At 35.6% G+C, this 12814-nt stretch overlaps 1 pseudogene; it reads right to left on the bottom strand.

The window, feature by feature from the left end:
* Positions 1 to 10729: 10729 nt before the first annotated feature.
* LOC143583074 (gallate 1-beta-glucosyltransferase 84A23 pseudogene) lies at positions 10730 to 12345 on the bottom strand (annotated as a pseudogene).
* Between the last annotated feature and the right edge of the window lie 469 nt (positions 12346 to 12814).

The raw sequence follows: 12814 nt of genomic DNA, 5'->3' as shown, positions 1-12814 counted from the left end.
GCAACTCTTGGACTTGGTTTATCACAGTCTTGGAGTCAACCATTTTGTAATCCAAGAAACGAGCGACAACAAATTTCTTTGTTCCCGCATCCTCCGTTTTGTACTTCTTCTATAAAGACTCCCATAATTCTTTGGCGGTCTTTATTGAAGCGTACACGTTATACAACAAATCCATAAGGCCGTTTAACACGTAGTTACGACATAAGAATTCAGAATGCTTCCACGCATCTACCGCGCTCAATGCTTGAACGTCGGTCTCCCCTTCGGCGTTCGTGGCCAGGGGAGCGGATTCTTTCAAGAACCGTGCTAGGTTCAAGGTGGTCAAATAGAAAAACATCTTTTGTTGCCACCGTTTAAAGTGCAGACCCGAGAACTTCTTGGGTTTTTCAGCGTGATTAGCCATGGTGGACGCTCCCACCACGGTGTTCAAAGGGGTACCGGTAACGGTTTTGCTTGACGGTGTTGCCATTTTTCCTGAGAAAAATAAACTTCGCCCCGTTAATAATTCAGAAAATATATAGTGGACGCTCCCACTTTAATTAAAAGTTACTCAAAACTTTTAGTACAATTCTTGAATTACTCAAACGAAGGTGTTCTAAGTCCAACTTTGAAGGGACCATCGATGAGTTTTCCTTGAAAAGAATAAAGTTAATTGTAACACCCCGGCTAAAGCGGAAACGCCTGAGTGTGACGTACAGATTTCTCAAAACACATGTGACACTATTAAGTGACAATATTATCATTAATTCATTCCAAAGCATCAAGTACACAAGTTATTTCAAATGAACAAACACAAAGAAGAAGGAACAAAACAAATGTCTTCTTGTTTATTATTTAAATAACCTAACTTCTAATATCTTCGCCAATTCATCCTCTAACGAAAGTACCTGTAGCATATATATAAAATAAAGTCAACTAACTGAATAGTTGATGAGTTCACACAGCTGAAAATAATATATAAAAACCATACAATTCCATGAAAACTTGTGAATATTACATAAGGGTTCTTTACACTAGAAACAATGGTCCATGAGTGTAAAGAATAAATGAAGGTCTTTTCCAGTTGGGATTGTGCACCAACGTACTCAGATCGGAGTCCCTTTTCCACCAGAAAAAAATGGTCCATAGGTGCAAAAGGGGGCGTATGATCATACTTATCGAAGAAATCCATGCACGTAATAATTGAGCAAGTAACAAGTAAACACACAAGTCCATGATGCGAATTGTAGTTTGTAGGTAATAAATAAATAAATTGAATTTTTGATAGGATATATATGATACCCCCAAAATAGTTAAAAAGAGTAAAAAGGGGGGTGTGAGAAACTCACATTGATGTTGAAGACAAGAACGTCATGAACTAGAATTAAAAAGGAAATACAAAATTTAAAGACTAACTATTGGGATTATAAAAGTTAAATAATATTAGTTTTAAGAATTAGGCATTAATTTTAATATATATATTTCATTAACCTATGGCAAATGGGGACTTGGGGATTTGTAATGAGTTTAATAAAAATGAATAAAGTTTATATAAATAATTTGGTGCTTATTAGTTGAAGAATGATTTGTAAATAAATAATTATAACTTATTGATATAAGATTAAATAACAATATTAATAACAATTTATGATTAAACAATTAATGTTTCTTCTAGTAACATAATTAATTAATTTACTAATTAATTAACTTAATTGTTTTGCATGAAATTCTTTTAAAGAAATTATAAATATTTAGTTTATGTTGAAATAAAATAAACAATAATTAATTTACTAAATTATTAATTTAAAGATATGAAGTATGCTATATCTATTGTAAAATATTTTAAATAAAAGAAATTATTATAAATCATTATATTTAAAAGAAAGTATATAAGTTTATGATGATCAACATATCAAAAGATTTAGATAAATATATATTCATGCTTGTTCTTGCACAATAACTAGGTTTGATCCAAGATTTAGAAAAATCAAAGAGTTTATTTTGGATATCCATGATCATAATGATTCTTAAGACCAAAATATAAAATTTTTATGATAAAAGTAACATGATCATGAAGAACAAATTATGAACATTCAACATTAAATCAAAACAAAACTATAAAATGCATGGAATCATAAAACTTACTTGTTAGTGCTTTCAATCTTAAGAAAATAGTGGATTGAGGTGTGAAAATAATGGAGGATTTGTCCTCCTTTTATAGTGAAGATATGAAGTAGTTATGTCTTATGAGATTTATGTAAATTAATCATATTTAATATAATTAAAAACAAAAATTAAATGGTTTAAAAGGTTTTCAAAGTGTTTTAACTCTTTTAGTAAATTTTATTTAATTAAAACATTAATTGCTTTATTTTTATTAGTTAATAAAAAAATAACATATGAAAAAGATGGTAATAATAATAATCCAAGATTTATTCTAATGATTTGCATGGGAAAAGTTCATGAATAAATAATCTTTAAATGAGTATGCAATACTACAAGGATGGTAAAAAGTATATTTGCATAGAAATGATCACATAAAATACAAATAACGAGAATTGAGATTAATTAATAATATTATTAAAGTATATGAATTTAAATAGAAACAAAACCGAAATATTTAAAATGGGTCGGGTTTTCGGGTTTGAAAAGTAACGAATGTTACATTAATTGTAACCGGATTTCGGGTTTACCAAAGTACTCCTTTGAATAAAACCGAAAAAAATGTATTTTTTTTAAACCGAATGGTGTTTTAAAAAATTTGTTTTAAGATTGTAGGAATCGTTCGGTATAAAATAAATAAAACAGTTTTAATACGATTACAATACAAAGAATGAAAAAAAAAAACACCTATCTATAAAACATTAAATTACAGTACAATTACAACTGAAATAAATCAAAGTACAAAGAATTGGGTAGAAGTAGAAGTTGGTGACCGAGGATCGTGTTGAACACGGGGCCCTTAAAACAAATTCCGAGTCTCTTCTCGTTTTATTTCCCAGGGTACAACGGCCGGAGCAGTATGTACTGCCGGAGTTGACTATGCACCCGAATTGGATCGGTTCGTACCTTCTTGGTTGTGTTGGAGAAGATGAATAAATGTTGGAGAATTTGCAAGCTCTTCAAGTTGCAAATTGGTGTATCAAACCCCAAGTATTGCCTTGGTATTTATAGTGGAGCTAGGATTAAAGACTCAAAACTAAACAATAAATTGCGTTAAACGTCTTTAATACTTTTTATTATGATTTTGAATTCAATCCATAACTCCCGTCGAAAATAAATTGCATTAAACGTTTTTAATGCTTTTTATTATGATTTTTATTTTCCAACCACTCATCTTTGAGCTTCGATATCTCATTCATCTTAGCTCGGTTTTGGATATAGTTTGACTCGTTATGATGCTCTCACATAAATGATAACAAACCCGTAAATAATTATTTATAATACACAAATTTAAATATAATTATTAATGTCCAAAATTAGCAAACTCATTTTATGCTTGTGGATTACACAAAATCTTTTTATGCTTGTGGATCTCACAAAATCCTCTTGTCAGTCAATTCAGCAAAAGTATAGAGAAGCTTATATTCAGGCATCAAGGTGATAAAAAGATGCAATTTCATTACCAGAATAAGCTATCATTTAAACATCAAACATGTAATTAGATAAATATTCGTAAGCACACTTGTGTGTTTGGTATATTCAACCAGCAAAGTCTGGCTATATGTCAGTTTGCAACAACTAATACGATGTGCTTATTTATATGTGTATATAACTATATAGGCAAATGTATGCGTGTGCGTATGAGACTGCAAAAGATTCCTAGTCACTAGAAAAAGTGACTGCACTTACAATTTAAAAGTAACAAACAAAGTTAAATTGTTAACTGCAATAAAGAGATGATTAAATCGTAATTGAACGTCTTGGTTCATGAGTATGATTGTATCTTTTCAACTAGCCTACTTCAAAACTAGTAAATCATAGCTATTAATTTCTACAAATTAGGAAGTGAACAGTCAACCCGTTTTCTGACACTAGCTATATTTCAAACATTTAATAAGGCATTAAAGGATTCATTGACGTTCAGATTAACATCTTTGTGTAGCAATTATATTTTGTAAACACTTGTAACAACCTAAGTCTGCAAATGTACACTTCCAGCCGCTGAAGTAATAAATGTACATTTCAAACAGTTTTCACTTTCAATCGATAGTAAGGATCTACTGAGTAATCTTTCAAATTCGTGTTCTTGCTTATTAATTCATAACAATTTGGTTTCAGAGTCACGTTGGCTCATATTGAAGAACACAATCATTCTTTCCTCAATTGAACGGTATCGATGGTGACTACGAAGTTTGATCTTGAGAAATTTGATGGCCGTAACGACTTCAGTCTTTGGCGAGTCAAGATTCGGGTTCTTCTTATTCACCGGGGCATCTCCAATGCGTTGTTGGGTGAGCCAAACATGCTAGAAGGACTCACCGACAAAGAAAGAAAATACATTTTTCAAAAGGCTCATTCAACGTTAATTTTTATTCTTGGTGATATAGTTCTTCGTGAGGTTTCTAAAAAACTCGCAACTGTAGGGATTTGGGCAAAATTAGAGTCCCTGTATATAACCAAATCATTGGCAATAGACTATATTTGAATAAGAGACTGTACACAGAGACTGTAACGTCAAAAACAGGTTTAACTGGTTGTTCGGTTGTAACAATCCTGATTTTGGGCCTAATTTTTTTTTCTCTTTAAATGTTATCTATTTAGTATTTAAATGTAACAATCCTACTCTCTCTGTGGATGGGGACTGTGTGCTTAGATGTATCCGATCATTTCCTAAAGGGACCTCATGCGGGAGAGACGGGATGCAGGCGCAACACTTGTTGGACGCTCTTAGTGGTGAGGGATCAGTGACTTCCATGGGTCTGCTCTCAGCCATCAATGAAGTCGTCAACTTATGGCTAGGGGGTCTGTGCCCCAAGGTGCTCGCTGAGTTTATTGCTTCGGCCCCCCTTACCCCTTTATTAAAGCCGGATAATGGAATTCGGCCCATTGCTGTGGGGGCTATCTGGCGTAGGTTGGTTTCTAAAGTGGCTATGAAGATGGTTGGGAAGGAAATGACTCAGTATTTAGGGGACTTTCAGTTTGGGGTGGGGACCCCTAATGGGGCAGAGGCGGTGCTTCACAGCGCGAACCGGTTTCTTAACTCGTTTCACGCGGACGGCTCTTTAGCTATGCTTACCGTGGACTTCTCCAACGCCTTCAATATGGTCGACCGCATAGCCCTTCTCCGGGAGGTTCATCATCATTGCCCGTCTATCTATCTATGGGTCCAATTCCTTTATGCCCAGCCGGCTAGGTTGTACATTGGTGATGATTGTATAGGGGCTACTACTGGGGTTCAGCAGGGAGACCCCCTTGGGCCCCTCCTCTTTGCCTTAGCATTACACCCTCTTGTTCTCCGGGTACAAAATGACAGTAACCTCCCATTTCATGCTTGGTACTTGGATGATGGGACTATTATTGGTGGTGCCAACGAAGTCGCTAAAGCCCTAGACATTATCAACTCGGAAGGGCCATCATTGGGGCTGCAACTTAATATTAAGAAAACCGAGGTTTTTTGGCCAGCGTGTAATAGGGTGAAAGTCAAAGATGGGCTCTTCCCTAGTGGGATAGGTAGACCAGAGAGAGGGGTAAAGCTCCTTGGAGGGGCTGTTAGTCGAGATCCCTACTTTATTAAGGAGTTGGCGAGGCGGAGAGCATCTCGTGCGGTTGATCTTATGAAACTCTTACCTTGTCTTAGGGATTCCCAGAGCGAACTCCTCCTGCTTAGGTCTTGCATGGGGGTTGCTAAGTTACTTTTTGGGTTACGAACATGCCACCCCCATATGATTGATGATGCGATATCCTGTTTTGATAGGGGGCTACGAGAAGCCATCGAAGACATAGTTGTATGTGGAGGCCCGTTCTTTGGTGATCTTCAGTGGCGACTTGCATCTTTACTGATGTGCTTAGGGGGTTTAGGCCTTCTTTCGGCTCATGATGTTGGGGTTTACGCTTTTGTAGCGTCGAGGGCTCAGTCTTGGGAGCTACAGAATCACATCTTAAGGAATAGCGGAGTTGTCGACCTGGACTCAGACTACGTGCAGGCCCTGGAACGCCTAAATGGCGCTCTCCTAGACTTTGACATTGGCGGTTTTTCTAATATGGACACCGCCCCACCAAAGCCTCAAAAACTTTGGCGAATGCCCTTTTTGGCAAAATCGCTCAGAGCCTGGGAGAAGTTTTTGGATTGTCCCCCTGACAGAAGGCGGTTATTGAATGCTTACAAGGTCCTCATGCCCAAGATTTTCTGACCGTTATCCCGATTGATGGCTTGGGCCAAAGCATGTCTGCGGTCGAGTATAGGGCCATTCTTAAGTACCGTTTGATGGTCCCAATGTACCCAGAAGACGAAACATGTCCGATCTGCCGTAAGGCTTGCCTGGATAAATTCGGAGAGCATGCGGTTCATTGCAAGGAGATGTCTAGGTTCAAATACCGACATGATTGGGTGCGGGACGTTCTTTGGGACATCTTAAGGCGAGCTGGGATATCAGCTAAAAAGGAAGCCCCCGTAAACTTCCTTACAGACCCCACGGAAGGGAAATCCACTCTACGACCGGCATATTTGCTCGTCTTTGGTTGGGCCGGGGGAAAACACGCTTGTGTTGACCTCACAGGGGTATCTCCCTATACCGGTTTGAGGGATAATGGGTTTGTAGCTGGTCAAGCAATGAAAAGGGCTGAAACGAAGAAGGTGGAGAAACATGCTAAAGCCTGCGAAGAGAACCAACATGTTTTTGTCCCTCTGGCTTCTGATACATTTGGCTCCTTGGCACCGGAAGCTATCCGTTTCCTAACCAGGGTCCAACAGGTTGTGCATAGCAATGTGTCGACTCCAAAGGGGCAGGGGTATGTCTTTAGCATGTTGAGGTTTGCAATTTAGAAAGGGGTGGCGGCGCAGCTTGTTGCCCGCCTACCTGCTATATTGATGTAATATCTATGTTTCTATATATTGTAGTTGGATTATTGAGTTAAAAAATAATTATCCAAAAAAAAAAACAAGAACTATTAGATTGAAGAAAATGTAGGAAAACAATTAATATAATTTAGAACCATTTGCACTTAAAGTCGCAGTGTTGGGCAAGCCCACACAATTAATAATCCCACTAAAAATATTTACCTTACAACATTTATTTAGTTCATGTATGTGCATGTAAAACAAATACAAAACCAATCTACCAAATTTTCAGATTATGTAATTGTATCAAAATATCTACATAATTGCATAACACTTGTGCAAATAAGTCATGTTACTGAGTGTGTTTATTTGGTATATATGTACACATATTGTATTATTTTCTTATTTGGTATATATGTACACATATTGTATTATTTTCAAGATTAAGTAAATTTTCAAACAGCTTATAAATATTCATACATATATATTATTTTATATAATCACTTAGTTTATATAAAGATATGTATTAACTACAATAATTTTATAAAAATCACAAATGTAGGATACCTATTTTATAAAAACTCTGTATAATCTTGTTAAGATTATCTACTAACACAAGATGAACCACCCTTATAGCAAGTGACTTTCACTCTCTTGTCCTCTCTCCCACTCCAAATCATACACACACAGTGACGGATGTTTCTTTGGGCCAAGGTGGGCCATGGCTCCATCACGCTTTTCGTTTGTTAGTGTATTTTTTCTGAAAAAATCAAAAAAATATTAAATGTATTGAGTTCGGCCCGGCCAAATTATTTGAATCCGGCCCAACCATACTATTTGAGTACGGGGTAGCCTTGAATAATTTAAAAACATAAATTTTGTTTAAAGCCAAAAAAAATTTTGTTTTTTTACTTTTTTATTTTCACGTGTTTTTTTTGTTTTATATTTTTTTTTTGTTTCTCTTAAAAAGAATTTTCTTTGTTTCTTAAAATTCTCAATTTTAAAATGATTTTTACATGATCTTAATCTTTTATATATATGTAGACTTTTTTTATATTTTTTTATTTAGACGAGAGGAAACTCATATATCAAGGATTGTAACTAAAGTAACTAGTGTACCATGCGCATTGCGCGATGAACTTGGCAACAAACTCAGAATATTAATATGTATATACAAACACATCATGACAACTATTACTTCGACACAACAAAAAAAATTTATCAAAATATCAAAAGAACTTGGCTTGTATCGATTCGGCTCATTAAAACTTTAATGGGCTAAGTTAACATAATTTAAAACTCAAGGAGTAAAGTTGTCAAAACTTTAAGGTTATCGTAGATTTAGATTTGCCTTTATATATATTATAAATATAAAAAAGCACATAAAAACGAATTTTTAGAGAAAATCAACTAATTTTATATCAATCTATAATATATATAAACGAAAGTTTTAAAAACTCTTCGGTTGCTCCCTAAATTTTCTCAAGCCATCAGATGACATTATTTGTAAATAAAGGCTTCTCATGCATTTGACCCGAATTCACGGTTATGGGTCTCACCAAACCCATATATTCCTTGAACGCGTTATAACATTTCATTAAATTAAAAATTAATCTCACCAAATATTCGATATGAACATCCTATAAAGTGGGAATATACTAAATATTAATATCTAATTTTTTTTAAAAAAGAGAAAGATATATATTAGAGCAAATTACCAAAATAACCCATTCATGAGAGAGAAAATGCAAAATAGCACGTGAGATTTGAAATTCCTAAAATAGCCCTTCTAATCTCACGTACACGTGAGTTTGCGAGATTCCTCGTGACTTTTCGTGGTCCAATTAGATTCTGCCAAGTGTGTTTCACTCCCACCTACCACGATGTTTTCCATTCCAAATCTGTCGGAAACGTAACTTTTGGCACAAAATATAACCTGAAAAAACCAACTGTAACGTGATGTTTCAAGCTGTTTTTATCGGCAACGTGAGTTTTCAAATAAGATGGATTTGAAAGGTTTTTGAAATTCATCTCCTTAGATGAATTTTAAATGAATTTTGTTTTCTAATAAAAACCATCTTCATCTTCATCTTCATCTTCATCACCATCACCTTAATCATCTTCATCACCTTCATCATTATTCCGGTCACCGTCACCGCCACCGGAGCTTTAACCAAAGTTCTCAACCTCCTCAACTCCTCACCTTAATCATCTTCATCACCTTCATCATTATTCATCATCTTCATCTTCCACCTTCTCCTAGATTTTTTGATTTTTTCGTGATTCCCGTTCTCTAGTTTCGATTCCATCCCAGACTCATCCATTACACATAAACAACAATACCCAACTCCAAAACCTATCTCCAATTACCCAAAAAAATGTAGTCTACATTATTGGATGAGCCTATGAAATTTGTACCACATTAATGTTATACGTTAAAAGATGGGCCATAAATATGTTCAACGTTAAAATGTATCCGGATTATATGTTTTACGTTAAAGTTTTCCAAAAATATGTTGAATGTCAATTATTGGTGGGCCCGATAAAATAAGGACCAATTTTATGTTATACGTTAAAAGATGTCCCAAATATATGTTCAACGTTAAAATGTATCCGGATTATATGTTTTACGTTAAAGTTTCCCCTAAATATGTTGCATGTCAATTATTGGTGGGCCCGATAAAATAAGAACCAAATTTATGTTATACGGATTATATGTTGAAATTCATTTGAAATTCATCTAAGGAGATGAATTTCAAAAAACCTTTCAAATCCATCTTATTTGAAAATTCACGTTGCCGATAAAAATAGCTTGAAACATCACGTTACAGTTGGTTTTTTTCAGGTTATATTTTGTGTCAAAAGTTACGATTCCGACAGATTTTGGATGAAAAATATCGTGGTAGGTGGGAGTGGAACACATTTGGCAGAATCTGATTGGACCACGAAAAGTCACGGGGAATCTCGCAAACTCACGTGTACTTGAGATTAGAAGGGCTATTTTGGGAATTTCAAATCTCACGTGCTATTTTGCATTTTCTCTCTCATGAAATGAGATATTTTGGTAATTTGCTCTATATATTATCTATAATTAAAAAAACAATTTTATAGTAGAAAAAATAAACGAGTCATAGGTCTCATTAAACTCAAATAGCTTTTAAACTGGGTTATAACATCTCATTTATTTGTAGAACCCCTTCATCATCAAATTTAAATATATTATTAACTTTTATACGATAAATAAATTTTAATGATAAAGGTTAGCTATAAATAAGCATTAAGGTCAACTAAAAAGTTAGAAAACGAATGTACCTGCTAAATTGATAATAACAACCTTAAAATCTTATAATAGGCACAGGTGATTAAGACCTCATAATTAACTTGTTTTTTTATCAAATCACGACATATACATCACTAGAGAGAAAAAGAAAGTTATTATTATTTTTTTCCAAATTTAAATGTTTTTCGGTTTGTTTATGCTGGTAGGTGGCTAGAGATTCTCCACTGGGATTTAAAATGAACTAGGATAATGAAAACAAAATTGTAGTAGTATAACCAAAAGATGTTCTATTCCCGTTTCAATAATTTAACCGAAATTTGCCATTTTTTTAATTTATTTCCACGCAACTTATTTCTTATCTCTATCCTCATTTTCAAATTATACTTGTTTATTTTTGTTATTATTTTTTTCACACGTAACCACTCGCAAACATAGTTAAAGTTAAATCATCAGGTCGTTAGTTGGCGTGCTCAATCTGATTTGTTCTTCGAACTTAGCTTCATGATCTCATCCACAAACTCGTGGATATTTCGATCAGAAGTTCCACCTTCCACCGCATTCTCGGCTGCTTTCTTCCACTTCATCGCGTTCCTCTTCATCTCCGCCGCCTTCACACCACTTGTAGCCTCCCTCAAACACTCCTCCACCTCCTTTCTTCCAATAACCCCGTGCTCAGCCGCATCTCTACACATCCTTATCCCAACCTTCCATTCATCAACCAAGTATTTGGCATTAGTCACTTGATCCCCCCACTTGGGGAACACCACCAACGGAACACCGCTTGACAACGCCTCCATGGTTGAGTTCCATCCACAATGAGTCACAAAACACGACACCGAAGGGTGGGTCAACACCTGTCCTTGTGGGCTCCATTGGACCACCACCCCCCTCTCACCCGCTTCCTCCAAGAATCCCTCTGGTAAGTTGCCAAATTTCCCCATAGAAGTTTCATTTGTCCTCATGGCCCATAGAAACGACACACCCGAATTTAAAACACCATAAGCCAACTCCGTCACCTGTTCTTGGCTTAAGCTCACAAAGCTTCCAAAAGATATGTAAACCACCGATGAATGCGGCTTTGAGTCGAGCCAATCAAGACACTCATCAGCTTTTATCAGGTCTCCAGAGATAATATTCGAGCTGGTTTCGAGTAGTGAGCTTTTAAACAACGGACCCACGGCTCGAATCGGGTAAATTTGAGACATGTACTTGATGAGATCGCCCTCAAGTTCATCAAAGGTTATACACAAAAGTTCTTTGATAGGTTCTTGAATTGCCTTAAAATGGCTATTTTAAAAAACGGGTAAGGCGTTGAAGGATGAAGAAAGCTGGGAATCTCATCGGATTTGAGTAGCGGCATGTTTGGCAACCGAACATCAATCTCTGGTTGATCTTCACTCGGAAAAGGAACTAACGAATTCTCGTAATGATAATAGGATGAAAAGCAAGCACATGACTGCACCCAAAGCATTGCACAAGGGATGTTTAGCTCTTCTGCCAAGTCCGAAACCCATGGCACGATGGGGTTGTTGATTAGGCACGAGACTGGACGACTGTTTTCCGCATGGTGGTTAATGATACTAGTGAGTGATGTCTTTCCATAAGCCTCAAGCTTATGCAAGTACGCTTCAAGGTCATTGTCATTGTCTTCTTCAGAGCATCCGTCATCAAAGAATTCAAACCGGATCATGCCACCACAGTTCCCTACAGGAGTTGGATCACCTGAGACCGCAGCTCCGGCTTCCTTCAATTTCTTTTCGACGGATTTGATAGCAGAGAAGATGACGAGAATATTATTTCCCTTGGAAGCTAGGAGCTTGCCTAGTCTGAGAAATGGATTGACGTGACCTTGTCCGTGATAGGTAACTAGAAAAACATGCACAAGATCTTGTTTAGTACTAGTAGCCATTGGTAAGATATATGGTAATTGTAGAATTAAAGCTGTTTGTCTTAGCGAGAAATATATATAGATGGAGTGATGTTAAAATAATGAAGAGGCCGTTAGACACTTGTTTATGTTAAATATTATGCACTATGAAGCAATCATAGAGTTAAATTAACACAGAATCGATTCACGTGATGTGATCAACTTACCAAATACAAAAATAAAAAATAATTGTTAACATGTTTAAAAAATCCCTTAAAACAAATAATAAATTATTAACATCTACTATTAAAATAAAACAATTCTTTCATTACAGTAGCCCGCTAGGTTGATAACTAATACTATTACCATATATAAAATTACTAACAAAGTTATAAATGTAACTTTAAATGTTGTATTAAATAATATTTTTAGATATTTATGAATTATATAATTTATTTATCATTATATATATATCTTATAAATTAATAAGGTACGTTATTCATCATCGTCATCATCGTCGTACTCAGTATATCCCACCAATAGCAAAGCTATGGTAGGGTCTGAGGAGGGTAAGATGTAGGCAGCCTTACCTCTACCCCATAGGGATAGAGAGGCTGCTTCCGGTGAGACCCCCGGCTCGATAGTAGTTTTGCATCAAGCCTTGGACATAAGGCACATAGCACTCAAT

Source organism: Bidens hawaiensis, unplaced genomic scaffold (assembly GCF_021521415.1).
Source record: "Bidens hawaiensis isolate Kalapana, Puna unplaced genomic scaffold, B.hawaiensis_p1.1 tig00032115_1, whole genome shotgun sequence".
In the NCBI taxonomy this organism is placed as follows: Eukaryota; Viridiplantae; Streptophyta; class Magnoliopsida; order Asterales; family Asteraceae; genus Bidens; species Bidens hawaiensis.
This window is presented reverse-complemented; position numbering and strand designations above follow the sequence as displayed.